The following is a 9759-nucleotide window of genomic DNA, read 5'->3' as shown; positions in this document are numbered from 1 at the left end:
AACCTCCACTCACCTCCCTGAAACTGGTCCTATGTCTCTCGAGAAATAGCTTTCAGAAGTGAATGTCTACATGCAAAACGTAGGACACACACCACACATGAGCAAAAATGCTGCAGCAACAGAGGAACCTAAGTCTCCTTTCCACAAGATGGGCTTCTTCTGTGCCTTGTCCAAAGCCATTGCGAGACTCTGTCTCTATAGCCCAGCGTGACGCTATGCTGAGATGCCAGCTCAAGTCCTGCAAGATGAACAACACGGGGTCTCTTGTGGAGCAGCCCTGGAGCCCTCCCTCTGCAGGGAGGGGGTACACCAGGCTGCCCCAAGGGAAATCTGGCTTCATGGAGACCAAACTCAGTTCCATGAAGTGCAGAAAACTGAGCAGAGCAGTAAAAACACAAAGTAAGGTAAAAAAAAATAGAAGACGGCAAGAGAGGGATCAACATGCAGTATTGTACAGACAGAACTTTGAATACTGATCAAAAAGTTACTAACCTCAAAACACAAGTGGAAGCAAGTACACTGAATTCAAGTGGAAAACGTTCAGCATAATTTGTTCTAAAAGGCTTAACGATTTGCAAATTCAGATCAGGCTAATTGCCCTCATTTGCATCTGAGAACTGAAGTGAGACTTTTAGGGAAATGAGAATCAGGAACCAGCATCAGAAAAAGGAAGATATCAAACTAGTTCATTTGAGTGAGAGTAGGAAAAAGACAGAGCCCTCTGCATGTAGGCCAGTGAACCTGAAGGGCAAACTGAAACATAAAAAAGGCAAATCAAACTGAAGGCATATCAACACATTAAGGGATCTCTACATCCCCTTGCCTGTTGGCTCACTAGGAGAAGATCTCCACGGCCACAAATGGAAATTCAAAGCTATAGCCAACCCAGAAGTACGCAGGCACCTTAACCATTCAAGCACAAGAAAAACATCTCCCTGATAACACATTTCCAAACACCTGTCCCCTAAGATGGAGATTTTGTAAGAGCAAATCAGCTATCGGACAGATGCCTGTATGTCACCACCTTGCAATGATTTATAACTGCTATTTATGATTTCAGAACTCCCCATTTGTATCATTACCCTGACAAAAGACGTGAAGTGGCAATTTACAGAACAAGTAGAGCAAACAGTCTTTTTCCTTCACATATAGTCCACTTTTATAAAAATGTAGCCTGCTATTCTGATGCCACTTGTCCCCAGACTCTTCCCACAGGTATTTCCATTTTTAATTTTGAAAACAGAATTTGCCAGTTTGCAGGCTCCTACACAATATAGAACAATCCCCTTGCTTCCTACAACGTAGCAAGGAAAAACAAAATACAAGCTCAACTTACCATCAAGAAAGCTTACCTCCTAGCTTTGCATTTTTTTCTCAGACAAAAAAATGACACACCTGGATTTGAGTCCTATTGCCTCACCACTACCTTTCCCATACAGCCTCTCATAGAGCATACAGACATAATAGATTTGCATGGAGCAGAAAACTTGAGAAAATTATGGGAATCACCTGCATCTTGGTGAGCTCCTTCTTCATCCTAGGGCTCCCAACTTACTGCTGGAGAAAAAGGTAACCTCTATAAATACACAGAGTATTTGGCACAGGACACTGCTGGAAATCATGGCAGAGATAAGCAGTGCCTGAGAAGACCTTATTTTCTCTAGCCACAGCCAATTGGCTTTTTCAGGAGACTGTTAAATGGAAAAAAATCCTGTAAGAGACTGAAAGGGGCAGACTGGGAAAGAAAGCAGACAGGAGAGAATGAGCTAAGAAGAATTAGGGGAAACCTCCAGCAGATTGTGGGGGGCATCATACATCCAGGAATCTGAAAGAAAATGGAGGAGTTTCATCAGATTCAGAATCAAGGAAGACTGAGAAGAACGAGAAGTATTAAACATCCCACTGGAGACAAGAGAAAGAGGCAGATGAAACTTTGGAGGAAACAAAGGGACACTGATGCAAAGCAAACAATAAAACAGAGAAGGAAAGCTTATAAAGAGATGATGGAAATCAATGTGAGACCGTATGAAATTAAATGAAATTCATCTAGAAAGCAAAACAGTTATGATTTCCCCTAAGGGATTAATATCTCTGTTTCTCTTGATACGAGTTCACATGCAAAGACTATTTATTATTGTTGCCTAAAAATTCCAGCAAAGTAAAGTACAAGTATTCTCAAGTCTAAAGCATCCATGGGAAATTTCTCTTCCTGACAGCTAAAATCAACCAAATCAGTCTGTTTCAAATATCATAATATGTCAAAAAAGAACAGCATGAAGTGGCTCAGGTATTTTTTCCATCACTTCTATTCTCCCATCAAAGCAATGCAAAACAACATCCACTGAAAAAACAACCGAGTCAAGAATTTTGTTTGGCCCCACACAGATTCCCAGAAAATCAGAGTTGTTTGTGGAATGCAGCCACCCTGGGAGCCTTCATCTCTTCACTGAATGCGAATGAAGGGATCCTACCAGATACTAGTTGTCCATAGGTAACGTTAACTGCAGGAATCAGAAGAGGATCTCCTGAGTGAAGTATCGTGACATTCACTTAACTGAATCTGCATATTAAAAAGTGGAAGATTTCAAAGAAACTAAAAATCTAGGACCAAAAATCCACTTAGATCCTTGTGAATTGATTAGGTCCATGATTAATGAAAAGAGAGGTAGAATTCTGAAGGCCTTTAAGGAACAAATCACTCCCCTGGAGCCGAGAAAAGGGGGCAGCCCGGAGCTACAGCAAACTAGGACCCAAGTTGAAACAATTCCTTTGGAAAAATCTGTTAATAGACCTTGACAGCATGGTTCATTACCCTTCTGGTTCCTCCAGTTGTACAGGCCCCCCTCCCAAACCTTCCCTGACTTTGTGGGAAGCCCAGAAGTCAGCGATGGTCCACAGAAATGCAACATCCCTCTGATCTGGTAATCCCACTGGTAAGGCCAGGACCACGAAGATTTCTAGACACAGACTTCTGTTTTCACATGACTTAGTCTTTTAATTTCATGTCTGTGTAACAAGTGTTCTATTAGGCCCAAGTAAATTTCTCCTTAAGTTAATGGATATGCACATACCACAATGAAAAAATATGCTGTTATTAGCAGATCCCATTTTCTCTCACATCTAATTATGCAAAATGTGATCTCAGACCAAGTTATGCATGACACCAGGAAAAAAATTAACAGTAAAGAAGACTAAATGAAGTAGGCAGAAAAGATCAGAAGCATGGAAAGCAAAGACCAGAAAGAAAGAGCAGACTTGCACCTCCAACTTCGATGAATGCTTAAGTAGTATGCGCCAAGCTCCCCTTGATTATATTTTGCAGACAAGGTACTTATTTATTTTCTGAACAGGCCAGGATGGATCCAACTACTTAAATTTTGTCTTCCTTTATCCTGTTTCATGAATACTCAGGTAAGATAAAACCGATGGCACTCAAGCACTCACGAAGCAACATGAGAGATGAGTCTTCTGGAGAAGAGGAGAAGGAAAAGTTAGCTGATGTTACAACCCACGGATAGAGGGAGACAAATTAATATCTTCATTCCTCCTTAGTGCAGGGAAAAATGTGTCTACTAAAACTCCCACACGGTTATCAAATTTTTCCCCTTCTGAACCGTAATAGATGCATTCAATGCCTCATTGAGCTCTCTTAATAAACATACACCTCTCTCAATAGGATATGGATAAATTATCTATGCAATGTTTCTGGCTTGGTGTAATATACTAATCTATAATGATAACAGAAATGTACACATCACTGTCCTCTTCAAAGCACTGTGCAAATACTAATTAACTGATCAATAAACACTGCACCGGGGAGTGCTAACATGGGATTAATAAGTTCATAGGTACGTAGGCAGCTAATGTTTACGGTCAGCGTTTAATTGATGTGCTTAATTTCACCTTCCAAGAAAGGTTGATCCCTTAAGGCAGGTCATCTGTCTGCCTGAAAGGGAAGGGTGAGAACCAGGAAAATGCAGTTGACTCTGAGCCAGACCCCGCCTGACAGTGGAAAAAGCCACTTCAAAAAGTTTGGAAGGCGCCCAGAACCTCTGCGCTTCTCAGTCCAAGCAAAAAAAGGAGAACGCTTCACAACTTACACAGCACAAAACCTGAGGTGACTGACGTTTCAAGGGAAATCTCTTGCATGCTGAACTCGAAAAGTGATCTCTGGGACACAAAACAGGTCTAGGGCAACTCCGTGATGATGGGACTTAACATTTGTTTTGTACTAGAGTCTGTTGAAAGCACCCAAAGGAATAGTCAAGAACAACGTGCCTGAGCACGCCCCACGAAGCCATCCACGATTCTGCATGTTCAGGGTATCATTCAAGAAAACCTGTTACCCCTGCTACCACTACAGTCAACCTGCCAATCAGTTTGCAAATCTGATAACCTAGCTAATACTACAAGATAACAGATACAGGCATTACAGCACTGCATCTCTATGGGTAAACATCTTCTGTTAGTACATCCCTGCAAGCACAGCTACAGCACGAGGTGGACAATCCACAAATGACTGAAGTCTTAAGCCAGTAAGACCATGGGGCACAGAGACTTGCTTTGGGGGCCCAGAAGCAACATTCTCACACTCTTGTGTGCTGGGACCATGTTGATGTGCCTCTAGATTGCCAACATCCATAGGAAATCAAGATTTTCTTCATAATCACAGCTCAGCCTGCCTCCACACCTGACCACGCTGGTCAAGTGCTGGAATAGGCTGCCCTGGGCAGTGGTGGAGTCCTCATCCCTAGAGGTATTTAGGAGATGTATGGACATGGCACGGAGGGACATGGTGCAGTGATGAGACTTGGTTGGTCACGTTGGTGGTTAGGCTTGATGATCTTGGAGGTACTCTCCAGGTTCAATGATTCTGTGTTTTTAACTGCTGTTTTTCAGTTTGACTTTCGCCCAGCCTGCCACATTCATCTGATTTCCAGCTGCAGCTTAGCTGGCTGTTTCTGAGATCTGGTCTCAACAGACAGCTGAAATGTAATGGCAAAGTGACTGGCACTGTGTTTTTATCTAGCTGTAAAATCTTAGTAGGTAAAAGCTGAGGTGGTTAAGCTGCAGACTTAACCACCAGAAAAACACTCCAGATTTTGCCCTAAATTGATTTCACATACGCCTATTAGCAGAGTTTAACCATCAACAAATGGTATGATTTAATTTGGCTTAAAGATAAGCCAAAGAAATCAGGCGGGTTTGCCATCACCGTGAAGCACATACTATTATCGTTCAAAAATACAACAAACACACAGATGCAGGCATCTTGTTACAACAGCGTTACAAAACTGCTTTTATTTCCATGTGGGGGTGCTCTGTGTTGTACATCCCAGGAAGAGAAAAACAAGCCTTTGAACCTTGTATCTCCCAGACCCCCTTCCCCCAGACAAGGATGACAGCTTTTGTTGAGGGAACTTGCGCTCTCAACAACCCAACTGCTCAGCCTCAGAAACAAGGAGTCCTTGAATCAGCTTTTGCCCAAACCTCTGCGAGGACTAACCTCACTGCAAGGGGCAAAAGCTTTTCTTCAGCCTCCTGTCATTCTGCAGACAGGCAGCAAAGAATAATGCTCTGGCAGTCCAGACACCCCCAGAAGTTAAGAGTTCCTATGCTCTCTTACTGTCTGATTTTTACCTCAGAAGAAATTATCACCTGCATCAATCACGAGTCCACAGCAGTGATACAGTAATAATAACTATTTTTTGAAAAATGAGTATCATGAAAAGGCATCGCAATTTGGTTTTGCTAATAGAGATGCTCCTTGGCAAAGGCAGAAGGTGGGTTTGTTTTATCAGTGAGCTCTAAAAGAACAGTTGTTGATGCTCCTCTCCTTCCTACTGTGGTCTATTTGGTTTCGTTAATAGATGAATTTCCAGGGAATGAGCATAAACACACAATTTTTCCAACAGAGATTTTACATACACTCAAACATAGGGGTGGATAAACAGGGCACTAACTCGGCTGCACACCTTCTAAGAACTGCAGAAGATGTTTTCACTGCCTTCATGTACGCACACCAGACAGTTGCTGTCTGGCCTGTGCTGTAGCGGTGAGCAAGGAAACCCACTGCTTAGCTGCAACACACGAGAAGCAGAAGAAAAACAAATCAGGATGAAAGACGTGTCAGACCTGTAAACATAAACAGACACTACTGTAAAGCAGTAATAGCCCCTACACAAGTGCTGTCATTACATTAAATACACCCCCTTCTGATATCACATGGGACTATCAGTATTCCTGGTAATATAGATCACATAAAGACTTTGAAAAGAAGGGTAGGCCTCACTGAAAGTTTTCCAAATGTATTTGGGTTAAGAAATTTGGCAGACCTTTGAGTTCCAAGGTTGGACTTGCATTTCATGCTTAGGGGTATCACATATCAAAGAGAGCTTGTTACTTTAAAGAGCTGAATGCCTTTCTTAGAAGACTACCAGAATGTCTTTTTTTGGAGGTCTCACATCACCAATAGTTATCACAGGCAGACATTAGGCAACAGAGATAACGCTCCACAGCTCTCCCTATACTGGACTAGGTCTTGGATAACAAGCATTATTTTAGCTGGTCCAAACAGGGCTGGAGCTTTCCAACCATTCACTCTCAGGCTGTGACCACAGCTGATTCAACGAATTCAGAAACAACTCCTTCTCACAGAGCATCAATTACTTGATAACAAAAGTCAACGTATCTCAGCCACCCCTTATCTGTGGCTCGCTCCGTGACTGCACCCTTACGTCAGGCTACAGCTTGCTCATTGACTTGCCAGGCTTCACACGCTACATCAGGGCTTCCTCCAGGGGCCATACAGAGGTGATACAGCGCTGTGCTCCTGCATCCCACGCAAAATTCCCATGTACCAGGCACTGCCCAGCCGTCTCCGGCAGCAGCCCCGAGCAGCAGGGAAACTGCAGGGGATGCCCTCGAGGAAGGCACGTCCTCCTTGCTGCAGCCTTGCCTCAAGATAAGCTCACTCCCTAGGTAAAAGACCCAGCTAAATAAGCACTTTTTTTTTTCCCCTTTTCTCCTTTCTTTTCTTCTCTCTCTTTTTTTTTTTTTTTTTTTAATATAACAACCTTTTTACCCTTTCAAGTAAATCTGAGCATTTAAGGATGTGTTAACATGAAACCATAGCAAGGAAAACCAGTCCTGCCTACAGTTACAAATCTCTACCAGAGAAATTACACAGATATGTTAACTGTGAGTAAAACCAGCACAAACTGAATAGGATTTTCTGATTTTCCTTTTGCTTTATAACATGCAATGGTGCCTCAAGTGTCTTTCTGTAACATAGGCAAAAGAAGTCAAGTGCTAACATACACTTCAAAACACTGGAGCTAAAAGCTATCCTATCATTAGTATAAGCCAAGCACCAGACAGGCCAGCTTCATTTTCAAAGACACATTTTCAATTTTGCCAGCTACACTTAGTGTGTATGGAGAATTTTGCATATGAAGCCTTCTATTGTTACAGCTGAGCACCTGTTTTCATTGAGGAACCAGAGAATCATTCTCCAATAGGGACCATCACCTACTGTTACATTTCCAAAAGGACAGTTTTCTGTCTTTAATAATGTTGAAGACAGAAGTGCTGATTTTGACAATAAAATACTATCAATCACAAATTGAGCTACATTTCAAATCATTTGGTCTGTAATTACATTAGCACAAAAACAGAAAAATCTTTGGTTTAGGGTTTCTTTGAAAATACTTCATAGTAGCTATTTCTAGCCATTTAGTATGAATTCATGTCCAAGACAACTGCAAATGACTTCCTGTCATATTCGATCGGGGGGGGGGGGGGGGGGGGGAAGGAGAATAGTGCTTTTCCTTCATGTTTCCTAAGACAAAATGCATATTAAATATCCATGCCCAAAATATTTTTAATTAGCTTCAGCCTAGATCACTAAATTTAGCTGGATAAGATCAACCTGCATATCCTCACATATAGTTTTGTGTCAGCCTTCCTAAATTTCTTACTGATGCCAGTGATGACTGATGAGTATGATGAGCTACAAGCATCTCCCTCTTGCTTTCAAATGATACCAACATTTCTTCAGGTGAGAAACTTCATCGTATTTACCTAAAGAAAAATCAAAAGTTGCTGACTAAATAAGACATAATAACATTCCAATAACTCAGTAAATCTCAAAACGTTCAGCTGTTCAGGTCATTTACAAATGCATACTGCACGACTACAGCCTCCTTCAGTGTTAACACATCCAAACTGAATGCCCAAGAATCAGAAGCCCAAGAATTGTATCAAAGAGCAACAGTGCATCCAGTTTTGAAAAAAAATCACCTAAATACCTGCCTGCTTTCCCACAGCAGAGCATAATCTGTAGTAGTAAGCAGGAGGTTCACATGAAACACAGGTTACTATAAGGAGAGATACCATACCTTCAAAGGCATCAGAGGTTTGCATACTGGGTATGTAATTACTCCCTGACCATCACATTATCTCAATAACTGCAATATATTTTATATGCCCCATTTTTTGTTATATGGGGTTCTTCGTGTCACAGGTACCCATATCTGTTTCCTAGGAAATCAAGTATCTTCCTTTCATCTACAAAGAATTCAGTGGCACTGAAATATTTCCACTTTATGTGATTTAAAGAACAGAAACAATGCATGCTGATCAAGAACAAGAAGTTCTCCTGGTGTCCCTCTAATACCGTAATGCTATTTGGCAGTCATGGGACACTGGTTTAGAGCATTTAAGATGCAGTGGCAGGGATGACAGCCAGTCTGGAAAAAGTCCAGACAGAACTGAAGAAAAATAACACTGGGTAGCTGAATCAATAAATTCAACATGAAAATAAAAAGGGAGGTGGGCAGCAGTTGCAATAGCACACAGAATCAAGAGTTAGCACACAGAATCAAGAGTGCAACTTTTTTTTTTATTATTTTTATTTTGTAACGTAACAGAGATGACAGCAGGTCCATATTACTAAGGAAAATAGGGTGACATGTAAAGGAGCATCTTTCAGGAGGGTGACCCACAGACAGCCTGAAAGAGTGAGCATAAGATATTTGGAGGTGGGGTTGTGTCACTGGGTATGTGCATGAGTTATAGAAAGAAAGGAGATAAGTTAACAACTGGGAAAGGATGCAGGAGGAGAAGACTGTAGGAAGAAAGGAAAAATGGGCAAGCAGCTATGGGGGAAGAAGAGGTTTGTGTTGCACATGCCAAATGTTGTAAATTTCTTTTGGAATAAATACTGGTCACTAACACACAAGTATCTAAAGAGAGGGCTTACTGCCAATATTCCCTTTCCTACAAATATTTCCATTCTCTCTGCTTAGGGTGTCTGAGAAAGATTTTCACTTCTTCCTCTTCAGAAATCACACGAGCCGAGAAAATGGCTTACTAAATGGCAAGAAGGTAGTAACTAGTCATCTACTGAGTTTTAAAAAGCATAAAATTGTTAGCAAACGTTTATTACTTTCTCATCTGTGCAAAAAAATGTGCACGCTTCATGCTCTGCTTCTCTACTCAAGAGCAGTGAACTTATTCCAGTTAAATAACTCAGTGTCATTCACTGGAAAACCTGATCTTATTTCAGTCATAATTTTTAGTAAGTGCACAGTTTAAAATTGTCATGCATTGTATCTAAGTTTTTTGTTTTTTTTTTTTTAACTGCAAAATGAAAGGCAAGATTCAAACCTACAAAACCAGGAGCTGCAACATAAAATTTACTTTTAAAGAACTAGGAACGCATGTTTGATTTGTGAAAACACGGCTCTAAGAGTGGTG

General features: G+C 41.3%; 1 protein-coding gene across 7 annotated transcripts in view; it reads right to left on the bottom strand.

The window, feature by feature from the left end:
• ARHGAP6 (Rho GTPase activating protein 6) overlaps positions 1-9759 on the bottom strand; it is a 325242-nt gene that overhangs the window by 96153 nt on the left and 219330 nt on the right. Inside the window, exon 1 of one of the 7 annotated variants that reach the window (XM_080556515.1) lies at positions 14-238. The exons of the other annotated variants lie outside the window; for them this stretch is intronic. The gene's annotated coding sequence lies outside the window, so the exon portion shown is untranslated. Of the gene's footprint in view, positions 1-13; positions 239-9759 lie in introns of those variants that run through there. 7 annotated transcript variants of the gene reach the window in all.

Source organism: Anser brachyrhynchus, assembly GCF_964034855.1.
Source record: "Anser brachyrhynchus genome assembly, chromosome: 1".
In the NCBI taxonomy this organism is placed as follows: domain Eukaryota; kingdom Metazoa; phylum Chordata; class Aves; order Anseriformes; family Anatidae; genus Anser; species Anser brachyrhynchus.
This window is presented reverse-complemented; position numbering and strand designations above follow the sequence as displayed.